The sequence below is a fragment of the Oreochromis aureus genome, linkage group 13 (genome assembly GCF_013358895.1).
Source record: "Oreochromis aureus strain Israel breed Guangdong linkage group 13, ZZ_aureus, whole genome shotgun sequence".
NCBI lineage: Eukaryota > Metazoa > Chordata > Actinopteri > Cichliformes > Cichlidae > Oreochromis > Oreochromis aureus.
Window position 1 is genome coordinate 20635440 of NC_052954.1, and position 18671 is coordinate 20654110.

At 38.0% G+C, this 18671-nt stretch overlaps 1 protein-coding gene across 1 annotated transcript in view; it reads left to right on the forward strand.

Moving 5' to 3' along the window:
• The first annotated feature begins 5965 nt into the window (after positions 1–5965).
• Positions 5966–18671, forward strand: part of LOC116333576 (protocadherin-15-like) — a 211234-nt gene continuing 198528 nt past the window's right edge. Inside the window, exon 1 of the mRNA XM_039622170.1 lies at positions 5966–6775. The gene's annotated coding sequence lies outside the window, so the exon portion shown is untranslated. The remainder of the gene's footprint in view (positions 6776–18671) is intronic.

Sequence of the window (18671 nt, forward strand, 5' to 3'; positions counted from 1 at the left end):
CCTTTGGAAAACTCTTGCTTTCATTGAGTTTCATTCAGCAATGACAAATGTATTGACTGTTATTCATAATTTGCATTACATTAATAATTGAAAAGTCTTTAATTATGGATTACATGTTTTTGACACATCTTATGTCCTGTGATGCATAATTCAGAAATACTACGAGATGAATACAAGAGCAGTGGAATCAAAGATGAGTTCACCTTTCATTATGTAACACTGAACTGGTTCATCATATAAAGACCTCATGCAATACTTAGGACTTCTGAATATGGATTAGGACCATTATTACACTTCCTCTACATGAGAAAATGCATTGATACACTATGAATACTTATTTTATCCTCACACTTGTGCATCTCTCACAACCTAAGCATATCTTACTAATGCAATTATGTATAATTGCCTAATAATAATAAAAGATTACAATAATATTAGCTAATACAGTGTATACTATAAGTATCACACATGCACTCACAAATGTTAGATATACACATATAGTTTAATTAAAACATTATTAAATGTATACATAAATATATATTTTATATATCTTGATATATCATATGTAATCTTTATATTGGCCATTAAAAAATCTTTACTTGCTAATTTAGAGAATCCAAAAGCACTGATGTTTTTAATAATAGTTATCTAAAAGTTGGTACTTCTCTTGCCAAAAAACAGTTGATTGAACAAGTATATTAGATCAAATAAAGGAACTTTTTTTCTATCATTTTTTACTGATTTTGATGACCCTGACTCTAAAGAAGTCAACGATATAATAAATTAATTTTTAAAAGCTCCAGATTCTGGGGGAAGTTGCATCACCCTAATCAAAAACGGACTGACTTCCATGACTTCTAAAACTGTCTTGTTTTACTAGAAAATTTTGTGAAAGTACTAAATCATATGATTCTGTATTTTTATAGGGGAGGCAGGGAGGCAGGCAGGCAGGCAGATGGATAGATAGATAGATAGATAGATAGATAGATAGATAGATAGATAGATAGATAGATAGATAGATAGATAGATAGATAGATAGATAGATAGATAGATAGATAGATAGATAGATAGATAGATAGATAGATAGATAGATAGATAGATAGATAGATAGATAGATAGCATGTGTTGTACTTATAATTTCCACAGCATTTAAAATTAAAATTATAGTATTATTTATTTTAATAAAACTGGATTTAAAATAAGTATTTCAGCAAAGACAGAAAGAACTTGGCTCATTTTACTAAATCTAAGACGAGGCAAAGCTTAGTCTTGATACAATGTCAGATATCTGTATAACACTGTGTTATGAATCACTTAAGATGTCAAGAAATGCTACTGCATGGCAAAAAAGAGACCACAGTCTGACATCTTTATTTGCATGACAAGTAAGGGCAGTGACTTGCTACATACAAAATCTCAACATTGCTGTGATATAATCCACATGTTTTATTCATTGGGGAGCTACTGTGAGATTTGTGGATTGGCTCCATGTTGAGCCATTTAGCACTAATTCTCCCTGAAATATCTGTTATTGTTTGTGCTTTAACAACAATACCAGATCCTTTAAATCTGTTGGCTAATGGATCTGTCAGACTACACAAATGGATTTTAATTAGATTAAACATCTCTTCGCAGTCATGGCCAGACTACTGATTGAACCTGACAGATTGAGTTATTATGATTAAGCTTGGTGTTTATGGACAAATGATTCCAGCCTACCTAAAAATCAATAAAGGACACCTCAAGGACCATTTTCACGAGAAGTAGCTTGTATTGCATAATAAGGTTTCTCCAGCATCTACATGGTGATTAATTATGTTCAATACTGCTGTTGAGCTCAGCCATTTAGTTTGTGTAGAGAAGCATAAGCTGCTTTAATTCCTGTCTCAGAGTCAAATATGGCTTTTAATCCCCAATAACATTCCCACCTGCACATTACAAATCTTTCGGATGTAGTATAACATGAAGCACCTCATTGATTAAACAGTTTTAGTCACACAGTCAGTGTAGAGCCTTTGCTGAAGTATTCCACAGCTTCCCTCTTGTGCTATTTTGAGAGGCAATCTTTTGGTATGCAAGAATCATGGAGGGTAAACACCTCACACATCACATTTGTTCATTTGAAAAGTTCATTATTTGACTCTATGTCAGTGCTACAGTGCTTCTTTTTTTGTACAGGAATTCTTGTGTTTTAGCCTATTCCATTGACAAATTATGTTTGTGGTTCTTGTTACAAATAGCAAAATAGTATGCTACTTAAAAATACTCAAAGCCATCAATTCATCCAAACACCCATCTATCTATTCTGGTGTAGAATACAAACTGTGTCTATAAAATGTATATCTCATTACAAGAAATGAGAACCATGCTCATTTGGTTTTACATAAGTACCCACCCCTCCCTCATATTCACTATCCACTACCACCAGGCACTACTTTAACTCAGTGGGTGACCACCTTCAACATGGTTAGAATACAGCGGCCCAGGTTTCATTCTGATCTGCAGCTCTTTGCTGCGTGTCTTCTCCCTCTCTTTCTCCCCAATTTCCTGTCTACCTTGACTTTTACACTATCTAATAAAGGCAAAAATGACAAAAAAACAAAAAAGAAATCCTAAAAAAAGGTGGGACCACCACCCCAGTCTGCTAATCCAGGCTCTGGACCTTCAGCCATGTTGCAGAGGCTTCTCAGCCAGGAAAACAACATTGACAGTCTCAGGCCAAATCTCACCCACCGCAGGGGCTTTGACACAGGCAGCACTTTTTTAAACACTGCCCTGGTAATGGGCAAGTCGTCCTCAGACTCTGTTTCCTTTGCAGAAATCCCACAAGCCAGGCCAAGCTTGAGAAAACTCTATCTTCAGCTTGATGGCTCCCTTCACCTCTGGTGTCTACCATCTGTTTTGGGGGTTACCATTACAACAGCTCCATGCAACAACCACAAAAACAGAAGTGAAGAGCAGATTTATTTGGACTCAGTGTCCCCAGCTTTCGTGTGAATGTTGTTGAAGTTCTGCTGGAGGTGGGAGCTGAAGATCTCCCAGATGAGCTTTACTTTCACTGTGAGCTTTGAAGTCCCTCAGCAGGACAGCGGAATCTGCTGCTTTCCAACCCCCAACCTAAGGACTCAGGCAGATAGAGCCTGTAAGTCTTGCATTTCAAGAAAATAAACTTTTTTCAATTGATTATACGTATTAGTTGAAACTTTACAGCCCTCAAGTATTGTGAGCAGTTAGTCAGTCACAAATTCTATTGTACTCTAAATGGGACATTAATTTATAAAATGAATATCAGGATTTAATGAATATGACTTAAAATTGGAGATTGAGATCATAAACCCAATTGGATAGAGTTATGAATCAATTTCACAGACTTATTTACAATCTAGACTGAAACCTGAGAAGTCACTGGAAATAATTCAAAGCAATTTCTCTGTTCTGTATCAGTCTTTTCAGAAACATAGTAACAAATATATGTTATATGATATTTTAACAACAAAATACATATAGTTTGTTGTTTTTTTGAAAAGGCCAGAAATTAAAATCAATCTATTCAAAAATAAACTTATAATAAAGATCTAGTGCACTAAAAATAACTGTTATAAGAGAAGTTCTCTTTGGCACTGTCCTTTTCACACTTGTGCTTTAAATCACACAGTGAGACATTTATTAACAGAGTTGGTGTTTATGGGCTGTATAATAATTACATGCATTTTAAATAATAGTTGTAACATAAAACCATAATAGGGTAAAGAAAAATGTTATGGGTAATGATAAGCAGAAGTTAAATTGCCATTAAACAAATTATTTGCTTTCATGGTTGTTTAGCTTTGAGTAAAAATATGTTCAAACTCAAATTTATAGCCCAGGTTTGTGGATCGCTATTTATAACTCCAAATAATCTAGATACAGAGATTTGCACCACCAACACTTATGCAAACACAATACAAGACAAACAATTGCAAGCATTTGTTGGATTTGGTATTATGTAAAAGTGTTGGTGGTCTTTGTAGTCATTTTTAAAAGCGTTTTAGTGATCGGTAACATTAGAAAAGCCCCGTAAAAAGCAATCACGGGTGCTGTTCTTGTTGTTCAAAGCATGTTTTCCATTCATTTTCTGTTTCTTTGTGGTCATTTTGAGTGTTCACGCTAAGGGGCCTGGGTTCAAATCCCATCTGGGACCTTTCTTGCCATGTCTGCATGTGTTTTCTCCAGCTGCTCCAGCTACTTCTCCCACATTCTAAAAAGATGCATGGGATCAGATTAATTGGGCATTTTAAATTGACTGTGAGTGTATGCATGAATGGTTTCTGTATCTACGTGTTGGCTCTATGATAAACTGGCACCATGTTCAAGTTTTAGTTTACCTCTTGCCCTCCAGACCCTCTATGCCCCTGAATAAATTACAAGTGCATTCCAAGTGCTTTGTGTTGATTTGTGCCTTTTTTCCTTTGCATTGCTTTGTGGTCTTTATGGATCTTTTGATATTCACTTTACTTTTTTGTGGCCCTTTTGCATAATTCTTTGATTGGCTTTGGGTCAGTTTATGGCTGAACTAATACTAACTAACCAACAATATATCACTTACTGATTTTGATAGAGCAGACACCAGTGGTACTTTTGCTAACTTTGAATTTAAATAGTCTGTTACGGAGGAGTTGTTTTTTTCTGCTTGTCGTGTTTATTTCCTCCCGTTTTTGCAGGTGAATTTTGACCTCAGCTTTCCTTCTCTATTTAGGCCTAATCTTCTTTATCTTTGCAGGATATTGAAGAGTCGTGTGAAGAAAACACTATAAATGCTGATGAAATCTGCATGCAGATTTCCAGATCAGGGCTTATATGGGATCAGTGTAGGATAAGCTGAGAAAAGTCTTGGGCATGTAGGCATTGTTATACTATGCAATCTCACATGCAGATTCAGCACTTACATCTAATACACTTGATACTGAGGGTGTTTTCACTCTGCTTATGAGATTTACGGTAAAGACAGGAACAAATTGCAACTGATCTATCTATCCAGCCCTGCCAGATAGAGACATACTATGCAGATTGTCAAGACTTAGGGGCATTGCATGCTAAAACATATCTCTTCTTGTTCCTTCTTTTTCAAACATAAAATGAAAAATTTTAAAAAGCACATATACACAAGTCTGTGAAGTCTCATTTAATCCCTTTTATACAAGCCCAGAGACAATAAAAGGTCAGTGTTAAGGATACTGAACTCATGCTTTGTTGACTCTGGCTGCAATACTTCATTTTTTAGGTGTCTTATATAAGTATAAATGATAGCTACACTCTTCCTTTCAGTGGCACTATTAAAGGCTACTATTATCATTTTTGAAGTAGGCTCTCCTTTCCACAAACTGCATATTTTAATGAAGGTGATAAATAGAAATGACCCAGAAGCATTGATATTATGACCTGTGAGAGAAAAATAATAATAGTTAAGGACAGAGTGAAAACAAACAGACCGCTTTGAAATTGTAGCAGCTTTGCATAAAAACTGCCAGCACGTTTTGTAGCTGGGATTTCTGAGATCCCAAGACAGAAGTCGATTTCTGTAGGAGACTAGATCAATTCCAGTTTAGCTTTATGTACAATTTACAACGAAATAAATAAAGAATTTTTTTATAGCTTTTAAATTGTGCCTGAGATGTTTAGGATTAGGGTTGAATTTAAGATTCAGATGCCACAAATGAAAAGAAAACAAAGTGTTGGGTGTTTTGTTTATCAGGAGGTAAAAATTTCAGACATAACCATGAAAAATAAATGAAGAAAACAAAGGGGAAATGGAAATCAGAAATTGAGAGCTGGCCTTAAAAACAAGGGGAAGTATTGCCTTTTATCTCGGAAGCTAATTGGGTTAATTGGGAACAGGCGCAAACGGTGAAGCATTAAAGTGAGAGCAAACGGAAGAAAAAGCAGCAGCCCTGCAGTGCAGGATATCCAGCTGGGAGAACTAGTTGTGACAGAAGCATTCTGGGGTGGACAGCTTTAACTATAGTGAGGACGTTTAGTAGGGATGAAGGAAGTTTTCGATTAATTAAATGTTACCGATATGCAGATGCTCTGATTTGATACCTGATGTTAGAATGAATCCAAATGTCAAAACCTGCACCAAACAAAACAAAAACATCATCACTGGTACTATGTCTCAAAATCTTCATCTTGTCAGCTCCAATTACGTGGCCTAAATTTGTTAAAGGGCAGCACATTTGGGAATCCTGGACACTTGGACTCCAACTTTGGGTGGCGCCAGAGCGCAAGAAACGAGGAAATGGGTAAAAACCAACACAACTCATCGGGTAATCTGCCCGGAGAATCGTTTTATGGCTTCGGCCGTCTCCACATCCCGTTAGGTGATGTGTGGATCTTTTCAGCGGGTGGCAGGACTTGCCACCTGTCAGGAATGGTAAACAGGCTTCGCTGAAGACCGCGCTGACCCTCTCTTCTTTTGCACCGGGAAACGTTCGCGGCTTTTGTTCATGTGCATCTGTGTTCGTGAAAGAAATACGGACAACTTTAACTGACATCGGCGCAAGAGAAAGTGAGCCACACACATAAGTGGCAAGATTATAAGCGGAGCGTCTGCACCCGGAAGCCTCCAACCTCCTTCGCTTTTCTGAAGATTAGTGGGTTGACCACGTCTGAAGGACACTAACAACAGGATTAGGTATTGTGCAGTGTAACCTACTTCTCACCACTCCTGCATCTTGTCCTCTGAAAATTTGCGCAATGACCTTTGGTGCACTTGGAATACAGCGGCTGCGCCCGTGAGGTAAGGGGATCAATTTTGGCCACTTTTGAGTTTTCTTCAGGCTGTTTAGATTCAGTATGTGAAGTTGTACAAGATGTAAAAAAAAAAAAAAAAAAAAACCCAAACAACAATCTCACCACACAACAGTTTATGTCTGATCCTCCGTTAGAGCTTGTTACGTGCAGATGCAATCGCATTCGTTTTGAATATTTTTGTCGAAAACAATTAAATTAATGGTGAAGGATTATTACTCATATTGTATGTTGTACAGCTTTACCCAGGCACCATGCACGGCATTTTACAAGCTTATCACGTCAGGTTACTCAAACGCTCTGTATATCCAAAGCTCAAAGCATGAGGCTGAATGTAATTTGCAGAACGTGCGCCCGAGGAGAGGATCAATAGTTAAGGGATTCGTATTTTAGTCTGCATTAGTGCATTCTTGGTATCATTACTAAAGATGCCTCTACCTACTCTGAAGGGAACATCAAAGATTGCGGGGTTATTTCTTCCGAGTACCACTAATGTACGGTACACGTAACACGTGCGAGTTGGATCGTGACATTTTTTCCCCCCAGGAGCTAAAAGGAGGTGTGTTTGGTCTTGGGATCACCATAAAACAAGAAAACGTGCATGTCATGAGTCTGGCTTGTAGAGCTGAAAACCTCTGTATCATCAGACGGGCACTTCTTGAGCTGCAGAGAGTCAATATATACCGTCGTATGAGAGCTTAAATATCGTAATTAGTTTACAACTTAATAAAATGGATGCAGCAAAGTGTATTCTTAGGGGCAGTGTATAGGGCTGTGTAGTATGACTGGGACTATTTCTGTATTTAGTCAGAGTACCCTTTGCAAAAACTTAATGCCCAAGTCTGATACATTTCTTTATTTGATTGTGCGAAGGCTTGTTGGTGATTTAGGGATATTCTTCTGGAAGGAATGATTCAGTGAGATAAAAATGTATTGGTAGTGTGTGTGCATAATCCTCCTTACTTTGAATGTCAAGAAAATGATTCTCTTCTCCTCCCTGTGTATTCCAGCTTCTAGTATCTACAGGTATAGATAGTAATGCCCTAGAAGTGTGTAGGGAACACTTTAAAAAATACTGCTGCAGGATATCTTCATTAGTCTGGGGTTTGGCCTGTTCTTTCCAGAGGCGCACATTTGGGAAATGAGAGATGAAGAGTAGCGTGGCTCAGGCCAGCCAGACGCTATTGATATTCTGCCCATGTCCTGCTCCATAGGCAGCCCATTGTCATGGCTCGCTCAGTGGGATAGCATCTGATGATTGAGGTGTATGGAAGAGGGTTGAAAGCTGGTTTGAAAAAGACACTAAATGTCCATTTATTGAAGGTTAAAGGTGTGATCTCACAGTAAAGGCAGACGGTCTATGTATTTCTATCCACTGCACGAGAGTTGCATGGAAATCAGAAAAATAGCTTAGACTATTTTTTTTGATTGACAGTTTATCTTGTATAGCATAACATGCATCTTGATACTTGTCTTTGTGTATTTACTCGTACTAGTACGCAGGAATTTAATAGTTAAGAGATATAATTTGATAGATCCAGAAGTCTTTCATTTCCTTTAATTCTGTCTTAGCAGGCCCAAAAATATAAAATAAAAATCTTGAACAAGAGAGCTGCGTGTCAGCTTTGAAATGGTACAACTTCTCATCAGATACAACAATACTATTTGCATGTGGATCATACATGGCCAACCAAGCAGAAAAATGTATCTGTTGTGGGTGCATGAAATTGCAATGCTCTGCAGCTTTCTGTCCAGGCTGGTGAGAGAGAGAGACAAGTCGTCCACGGCTTTGGGAAATAAAGAAGTAACAGAGCTCAACAAAGCAGCAAGTAATGCCTGCCTGTAGTCAGTGTCAGGTAGAAATGATCAATGCTGTATTCTTTTTTGGGGGGGGGATGGGGAAATGAGTACAAACGAACAACCACAGGGGAGTAACAAAGAAATTTATCTGAGGAGATGAACAAATAAGAGTAATTTTTGAAGACTGCCATGGAAGTTGACACACAGAGGTGCAATAGTTTACGAGTTGCTGCAGTAGGAGGACTCCACTCTGAGCACAGCACAGATTCCCCTTTTGATTTTTTTCCCCCTTTCAGTTTAGCTGTTGCATCTTTCAGATTTGTTGCTGAAATGTTAAATTATCTACATGCATACTCACAATAAATATATTTATGTTTATGCTGTGAGACTCAGTGGCCTGAATGTATAGGACTTATATCTGCATATCTATAAAAGTTTAGACTGGTCAAATCTGGAAGAGATTTTTCTGTTCATTTTGAATGGTACCAGGGGGGCTGTAATCTACACATTTAGAATATAATTTTTCATCATCTAAATCTTAAAGTGATGAAAATTCATAGAGACAATTTCATAGCTGCATTAGGTCGTTGTAGGGTTTGACTAACTGTTGTGGCCAGCAGCTGGATTGGAAAGCTGTGTCCAGAACCCCATTGGAGCATGAAGGGAGAAGATGATTGCATATAAGTTATCTCCATGTTGCAGCACCAATAGTTTCCAAATTAATAACCTCATATTCGATATGAATATGAAAAACGCCCTGCACATCTATTCAGTTATTTTCCATGTCATGTTCTTTCACTCCTCTTATCTCAAACACGGGGAACACAGAGACCAGTTCTGTTCTGTTCATGGATTTCGGTCTCTCAGATATGAACGGTTTGTTTGGTAGCAGGTTGGTAGAATAAATTAATTGTAAATGTGTTGTATCTCTTTTTAAAAAATGTTTAACAAACAGACAGTCTGTTAAACAGTATAGTAAAATCTAACCCAGTGCTGAGGGGCGTTTTGATTTCTAAGCTCTAGTGCTTTCACCTTGTAAAATATCTGAATGTATAGAGTACAGTAACTACTCCCAGGAACTGGCCTCATGAGGATAGATGGAAGGTCAGATAAGTATGTTTAGGAATACCAAACTTTTGATTGGAATCACTGAGAATATATTGGTGTTGAAATGAAGTCCGTCCCTTCAAAAATAATGACCTCAGTGCCTTTGAGAAGTGTACTGATCAACAGAGGAATAAGAGTTGTGCTGATTAGCTCCCCAGTCTGATTGTTTGAGTGTAAGCCATGTGGAACTTTTCCTCCATAAGAAACCCTCATCAGTTGTGTCTGTGAGTAATAAGGAACCTGAATAATGGTCTGCTCTCTTTATTGAATTGCCAATTGTACCACCGGTACAAAACTATAATGGCAACTTTGCAGAAGCTAAAACTGAATGTTTATAATGCTGTTGATGTCCCAGCCTGACAGGATGAAAGATGGTTTACTTTCCTATTCACTTGATGCCAGTCTAATTAGCATATTCCACTATTGGTTTAACTTATTAACCTTAGGTTATCTTTAAGCAACATTTCTCTTCAGCAGCTACCCTTGGAAGAAACATATAAATAGAAGAAATATATATTTTGTCAGCCTGAGTTTTGAGGGGGGACGTTTGACAGAGGCAGATATGCAAATTATTTTCTTGATTTTTGTGAGGGTGTTTGCAAGTGTCCATGTGCTTGCTGACTGCAATTCTATTAGCATAAATCAATATTTACCCCAGCTCAAAATAAATGTTTTTGTGAAAAGGCAAATAGACAGGAAGGAAGCAGATTACCGTACAATGGCAATAGTTTGACTAAACATTTGTTCCAGCATTTGTAGGTGTGGACAGATAATATTGTCACCATGTTTTCATTTCACACTTCAGTAATAGTATTTATCTTTGTCTAATGTTCCCAGTTACAGTAGAAACATGTTCTAGAAATACATTCTAGTGTCAGTAACATCAAATTTTGCATTTACAACTACAACTTTCTTTTTCACGAAATGCAACCTGCTTGTTTCTCTGGGTTTGGGACCAGCAGGGATTGTACACTAGCTTGTGACACTCTGCATAAAGTTGACTTTGCAATTCATCCCGGTCACAAACCAGGGACCCTTTGTTGTGAGGTGAATGTGCTGTTAACCCCCTACACTGAGGGCAGTTCACTGTGCATGTGGATACTTTGCTTCTTGAGTAACAGATCCCAGGATGGGAGATCACACATCATCCATTCTCATCTTGAACACTGGCACACCACAGGGGTGCTTCCTTAGGCCCATCATCTACTCCATCTGTTTAACCATGATTGTTCCTCTATTCACACTACTAACACCAACATAAAAAATTTGCTGATGATATCAGCATAGCAGGATTGATATTGGATAATGATGAAATGGTCTACCTAGAGGAGGTCAGGCATCTCACAGAGTGGTGCTATGACTAACATGGGCTTAAACACTGAAAAAAACCAAGGAAATGACACTAGACTTCAGGAAATTGAAGTACACCAAGTACCCTGGGAAGGAAGTAGAGAGCTTTAAGTTGCTGTTCACATGGCAGCTGACCTCATCTGGACCACATACATCTTCCATCAGGTTGGGAAGGTCCAACAGAGGCTTTACCTCCAGAGGAAATAAAGCACACCCACCGCCCTCATCACCTGCTGACCACCTTCTTTTGCTCACCAGTAGAGAGCCTCTTGACCTACTGCTGCACAGTGTGGTTCAGCAGCTGCACAGGAGATGAGCAACAGCAGATGTCTGGGTTATCAAGTTACAGAGCACAAATGTTCAGTGGGTTCTAGACAACTTTTAGTAATCAGAAATATCTTACTGGAATTTGGACATTCATGTAAACAGGATAGTTTGGAATAACTAGCTCTGTAACTCAAAAAAGAGGAACAGTAACAGAATTACAGTCATTTAAAGAGTGCTTGTAAAATGGGCCTGCTGATGGGGCCCATTGTAAATGTAAAGTAACTAACTGTATGTGGTGCCCCTGGGCACATGCCTACAATGTGGCCAGGACTAAGAAATGACCTGCAACAGGTGGTGAGGGCAGCACAGCATATTATCAGTGTGACTCTACCCTCTCTCATTGATATTCACAATATCTGATTCCAAAGGAAAGATTGTTATATTGACCAGACCCACCCTCGACATCACCTATTCTTCTGTCTGTACTATGGGAAGAGATTCAGTTCAATCAATTTCAAAAGCCGCAGGTTATTAAAAAAAACAAAAGCACCCCCCGACTGTATTTGCCTTTGTCTTTTTCTTTTTCTATTTCCATTTTATATTTATAGTATCAGTATTTTGTCTTTTGGTGTCAAAAGAGCAGGGGTGTCCAAAGTCCGGCCGGCCCGCGGTCCATTTTTAATTGGCCCTCAAGTAATTTTAGAAATAGGATAGACAATGGCCCGCACTTCAACTTTTGCTTGAGTGTATTGCACTTCTTAGTTTTAACACCAGGGGGAGCTACTGTTGATCAAGGCAGTTGCTCCACCAAAAAGGACAATCACAGAAGAAATTTACCCCAAGTTACCAAACATGGCAGAACCTAAGAAGCGAAAGGTAGAAAGTGAGTGCAGAAAATTTCAGACACTGTGGGAGAGTGAATATTTCTTCAAAGAATTCAAGGGGAAGTGTGTCTGTTTGATCTGCACTGAAACTGTGGCAGTTATGAAAGAGTATAATGTACGACGTCATTATGAAACCAAACATCAGGCCTATGCATCCTACACTGGTGCTGAGCGAGAGCAGAAATTAAAGCAAAGGGTAGCTCTCCTGCGGGGTCAGCAACAGTATTTTTTTCGTGCTCAAATTGTCCAGGAAAAGGCTCCAATAGCAGCTATGAGGTCGCCCAACTCATCGCAAGACATGGCAAGCCTTTTTCAGACCTCAACCTCATAAAACGCTGCCTCGTTAAAGTCACCGAAATAATGTGCCCGGAAAAAGTGCAGGACTTCAACAACGTCAGCATGTCCAGAAGTACAGTTGTGCGACGCACTGAAGACTCGTCAGCCAACATTAAACTGCAACTGTCTGATAAAGCTGTGCTTTTGATTTTTACTCCATCGCATGCGATCACAGTACTGATGCCACAGACACCGCACAGCTGCTAATTTTTTTGCGGGGAGTGGACGAGAGCATGAGCGCTTTAGGTGAGTAAAAAATATATTCCACAGTACACGTGTGTTAATAAGCATGCATGTGCAGGTACACATGCTTCAAATATCAATAATGCGCATCAATTCTGTCACTACCCTGCTTTTGCGCACCACTTTCTTATATGCGTTTTTCTTGTTAACACAGAGTACACACCGCTGTGCACAGCGCACGCACGCAAAGTCAGCTGATCTCATCTGATGCAGATCTGCTTCTTGATCAAGTGACATTTGTCCGGATTTTTGGCACGAGTGGCGTACGATCAGCACCGCGGCTGGATGGCCCGATTTACATACCCAGCGCAGCTGATACTCACCAGAATAATTTACTAAAATTATATGCACTCCTGTTATTAAGTCCAGTTCAGTCTGTTAATGTTGATAACCGTTTCAAACGAACGTTAATAGGTGTGTTGCTAAGCCTAAGAACTTAAATAACAAGCTTGGAATGTACCCGTCCCATTTTCCCCTTTATTGTTTTTTCCCTGTGCTGTAAATCTTCTGTCCAAGAAGAAATCTGCTGCTGTTCTGAGAATGAGCTACCAAAGCTTTTTCTGAATAAATCAACAGAGATCCATTTATGGAAAGCTGTGATGAAGGCAGTTTTGTCTTTAATTATATTCAACAATATAACACATTTGACCACTTTTAAGTGATTTTTCTAACTTTAATACACTACAGTTAAGGTTATATACCTAATTTCTAGTAAGTGGCCCAGCCCCTCCTATATTTTTATGTATGTGGCCCTCAGTGAAAAAAGTTTGGACACCCCTGCAAAAGAGCTTTCGAGCTGCTAAATGGTTGTTGTTGTTTTTTTTATTGTTTTGTGAAGAATTAAAATAGCTCTTTATTATCATCTATTCTATACTATGTAAACACATAATGTTGTCACTAACAAGGCGGTCGCAATGGTTCAAATCACAGTGGAAAAACGGCTAATGTAATTGACATGATAAAAATACTCACTTTGGTCAATTTTTTAACTTTTTTTTTAAAGACCTGCCCATTTAGGTGCAAAGTGGCAACATCCATAAATAGAAAATTACTGTACTTTAACATCATACTATAAAGTACAGTCATTATGGCAAATGGGGACTCTCTAGCGTGTCCTAATGAGGAACATACTTGGCTCTTCGCTACTTGTTTCTGTATCTGTCTTTGTGTGGTTTGTTGCCAGGGTTACATGACTTTTGGTGAAAAGCCAATAAAACAACTGGTATAGTGGTATAGTTTTGATGCTCACATGCCTGTTGTTGGCACTTTCAGCAGTGGACAGGGGTCAGCATGGGCAACCTCACTGATCTGACACTATGAAGTGTAATACTCATGAAACTGTGATGCACTCTGTATTCCTACACCATTTTATCAGAACCAGCACTAACAGCCTTTGCTCCCCTTGTGTATCAGTGACCACTCATGATCCTGTCACTGGTTCACCACTGTTCCTTCCTTGGACTACTTTGATAGATACCACTGCAAACCAGGAACACCCCACAAGAGCTGCAGTTTTGGAGATCTCTCACCCAGTCATCCAGCCATCACAAACTGGCCCTTGTCAGACTCGCTTACCTGTTTACTCATTCTAACACAGCAACAAAATGTTCCTTTGCTCCCTAAATACATCCCACAATGAGGAGATAATAAGTGTTATTTACTTCACCTGTCAGTGGTCATAATTTTATGCCTGATCAGTGTATATACAGTCTTTCTTTCAGAATATACACAATTTGAAACATCTAGGCTGGAAATGTCCAACATATATGCGCGCACACACACACACACACACACACACACACACACACACACACACACACACACACACACACACACACACACACACACACACACACACACACACACACACAAAACATGCTAAAGCCAGTTAAGTATTTTATGCCTTTTTGAACACACAGATGCATGGATATCTTTTCTTGAATGTCTATTTCAGGTCTGTCAATGCATGTAATTCCATCGAATGAAGGTTTAATCACAGGTTATGGGAGCATGGTATAAATTAGAGACTAATATACTTCAATTTAAAATGTTCTCACCAGTCTAAATGAACAGTTTGCTAAATATACCCTTACACTTATAGCATTTAAGCAGCAGATCATGTTAAATATCACCAACCTCTTCACATAAGCTCAGCTGCTTAATTTAAATTTATTCTCTTCTCAGTCCAGTTGAATAATTGTCAGTCAGTAATGTTTTATTTATGTGTTGAAATGAAAAAATACTCATACATTACACTTTCCATTGGTTTATAATAGTATTTGGTTTATAAAAAATGGCTAAAAATCCCCCAAAATGATTATTTAATTTTTTAGGATTTCAAATAGTTGCATGTAAACTGCAGTATATTCTGAAGACCAAATCTACAGTTATTTCAGAGAAAGACATTGGTAACTTATTCAAAAGCAATGAAGCAAAAATGTGCACTGTACTATTTGAGTGGCTTAAAATTCAGTGCTTTGTTTGCATTCAGTAGCATCTTGCAGGAAAAACGAGTAATGCCACTCTGTAAACTCGAGTACTGCTGGGCACAGAGGAAAATCCTCTTTGCTGTTGAGGCAAGCATCTATTTATATTTTATTCCGAGTTGTCAACATCAGTTATATCTGATTATAGCCCCGTCTTTTAATTTGACTGTTTATAAGGTCGCCCCAGATGAGACAATTATGAAAACCTTGTCTGCATACAAAGCATTCAGTTAAGCTCACAGCAGAGCAAAAAAGGCCACTGATTCTTCTGAAGTTCTTGAATAGCTTATGAAAAAGTAATGCAGCACCCAAGTAAATTCCTCAAGGAGAATGATGGCAAAGCAGTAACCTTTAAATGTTGTTTAAATGTGCTTAAGTGCACATATTGTTGGTGAAAGTCAAAGATCATGAGCCAGATTGGTGATAGATTAGTGGCTTCTGACCTGAGATGTCTGCTTTATTTATATAGCAAAAGCATGAGTGAAATGAACAGCAGAGCAGTGCCATTAGGAGCATTTTTTTTTTTAACAAGAAGACAATCATACTGTCTTCTAAAAGCAGTGAGAATCCATTCAGTGTTTCTGTGGACAAGAATGAAATGGTCTGATATTTTTCTTCTTGCCAAGTGAGTGAGTGGTTTTCTGTTTTGAAGACACATTTAGTAAGATTCACAAGAGTCGAAACTACTCAGAGAATATTTGTGTGTACTGAAATCTTAGACGTTTTGCATCAACATCAGTTGATTTCGAAAGTTATAGGATATATAGCAGTTAAAGGAAAGAAACAGACAGTGTAGCTTTAGTTTAGGATTAGTTTGTGAATATATATGTATAAATGTGGGCGCTTTTGTTAACTTTTTTCTTTTTATTGAAAGGTTAGTTCAAGCATGCTATGTTGTGCACACTCAGTGTTTACTCATTCAGCATTACAAAAATAACTCCTTGAGGTCTCTGACCTATGACTATAAAACAATGAGCCTGGAACACACATTAAATATTGAATCTGGAAAAAATATTGAAGTGGTTGTTAATGTGAAAACAAAATGCATACAGTAGTTTAAAGTAATTCTTGAGTTACATATGTGGGGCGTACAGTCTTCCACAGTGGTAGATTGAGCATGTCACTTACTAGCTGACAAAGAGGTGAAAATAGTTCAATCAGTTGATTTTAGTACATTAATGTGCATTGCAATGCAGAGTTACTCGATAGCAAAGTTTATAAAAGTCCGAAGCTGTAATACAATACCCCTGTGAGGGAGTTATGTGACGGTCAAATTAAATTCATAGCCCTTAAATATAAATCCTCATACAAATAAAGTCAGACAAAGTACTAAAAGAGAAAACATGAACAACGCAAGAACTAAAGCTTCAGCATTTACAGGTAATGTTAAGGTCTCTTCCGCTGGAGGTCTGAACACTTTTTGATGTTGTATGCCATTAATGAAGGCGGAGCAGTAAATGATGCATTTCCACCTCCCTCCTTTTATGTGTGCCTTGAATTTGTGTAAAAGGAGCAGGAGAGAAAAAGGAGGAAGTTGGGTAAAGTAAGAGGAGTGAAAGGAAACCCACCCAAAAAATGATGCTTGAGTGGGGAGGAAAAGTTGCACTGACCAAGAACCAGCTTTGACTGTATACATGACAGACGTAGATGGTATCCTTCTTTTGGCTGCCTACTTTAGGGGTGGCCACGGCGGATCATCTCTCTCCATCTCACCCTATACCTAGCGTGCCGTCCTTCACTGCATCCCTGATCCCTTTCAATTGTCTTCCTCTTTTCCTCCTGCCTGGCAACTCCATCGTCAATATCTTTTGTCCAAGGTATTCACTCTTCCTCCGCTGCATATGTTCAAACCATCTCAGCCTCACCTCTCTAAATATCTCCAAGCTATTCAATCTGAGCTGTCCTTCTGACATAATCATTTCTAATCCTGTCCCTCCTAGTCACTCCCAGAGAAAGTCTTAACATCTTCAACTCTGTCACCTCCAGCACTACCTTCACATATCACATTTACATGTCACATACAGATGTGGTGATGCACATTAATGTGTATTTTCTTTTGTAGATTTCCTCAAAATTATTTTAAGTTACTAGATGTGTTTTAAAATGAAAAGATGTATCATAAAAGGAACATTTTGTATAACAGAAATTTTTACGAGTGCACATCTCATTAAGCTGGGGAAAAAGGTGTAAAAGTCAAACTTGTGTCACAATTTGATTACCAAAACAATGGGTTTTTTTTCTGTTTTTGTTTGTTTGTGTGTTGTTGGTTTGTGTGATTGACAACTTAAATTGAAGTACAAATATTCATACAGTAACAATGCCACATATTCAGATGAGAGTACCAGCTGTCAGACCTTTCTTGACAAAAGTAAAAGTTTACTTTCATTACTTTGGTGCTGTATGTAAATATTGTCTTAAGCTGTCTCAAAAGATAATCTTGCTAGAGGGCCTCAGTCTATTTCTCTGCATGAAAACAATATCCAGCTGTTAGCTGCATGCAGAAAAGGGCTTGTTAGCGCATCGCTTTTTTCTCAAATTTCACCTAAACAAGCCTTTAAAAGTTGTTTTGTTTTGTTTTTTTTAATATGTAACAAAAAGCAATTAAAAACTTGGACTTGAAAATTTAGAATTTTGTTTTTAAACACAAATTCTAAGTTAATACTGCTATTAAGACAACTAATGTCTTTATATCTAACATCTAACACCTTTGTCCACCTGAGTACTGTGTGGGAGTTTGATAGAGTAAACAATTTGAGCAAAAAAAGTACATGGATTATAGTTTGGGGGGGGTTAGTTTAAAATGAAGTAGAGCTTGACTTGATTGAAACCAATGTGGGACTTAACTCAATGTGTGTTTAAAAAAATAATATTTGCCCTGCAATAAGCACTCTTTAAAGATGTTGTCATTTTGATAAACTTAACTGTTGACTTTCTCCTGATTTGCTCTGATGTCATGGTCAGAGACTCATAAGGTCGCAGTGCTGTATTTTTATTTTTATTTTTTTAATCAGTTGCTTTCCCATTGGTACAGTCCCAAGGCATGATAGGATGACTCGCATCAGTGCGTTCAGGTGTCTCTGCCCCCGTAGTCTAATGATGGATATGTGAAGATCACATTAGGTTTTTGGCAGTACCAAAGTGAAAATTAATTTTGGTGATAAATGGTCGACAAATATAGTGATCAGAAAACGCTACGTCCAGATGAACAGATTCAACTTTTGGAGATCCTGCTATTAAAGTTGAAAATGGTTCCATATGAAAACCAAATAAGATTTTGAAATCCAAAATAATCTGTTTTAAGCAGGAATAAATAACAAGTTAATGTTTCACCTAATTGTAGGGTGACTTCCTCTCTCTTGTGCTCATGTTTATTAGAATTATTAGAAACCATAGGACAGTCTTGCCAGGCGAG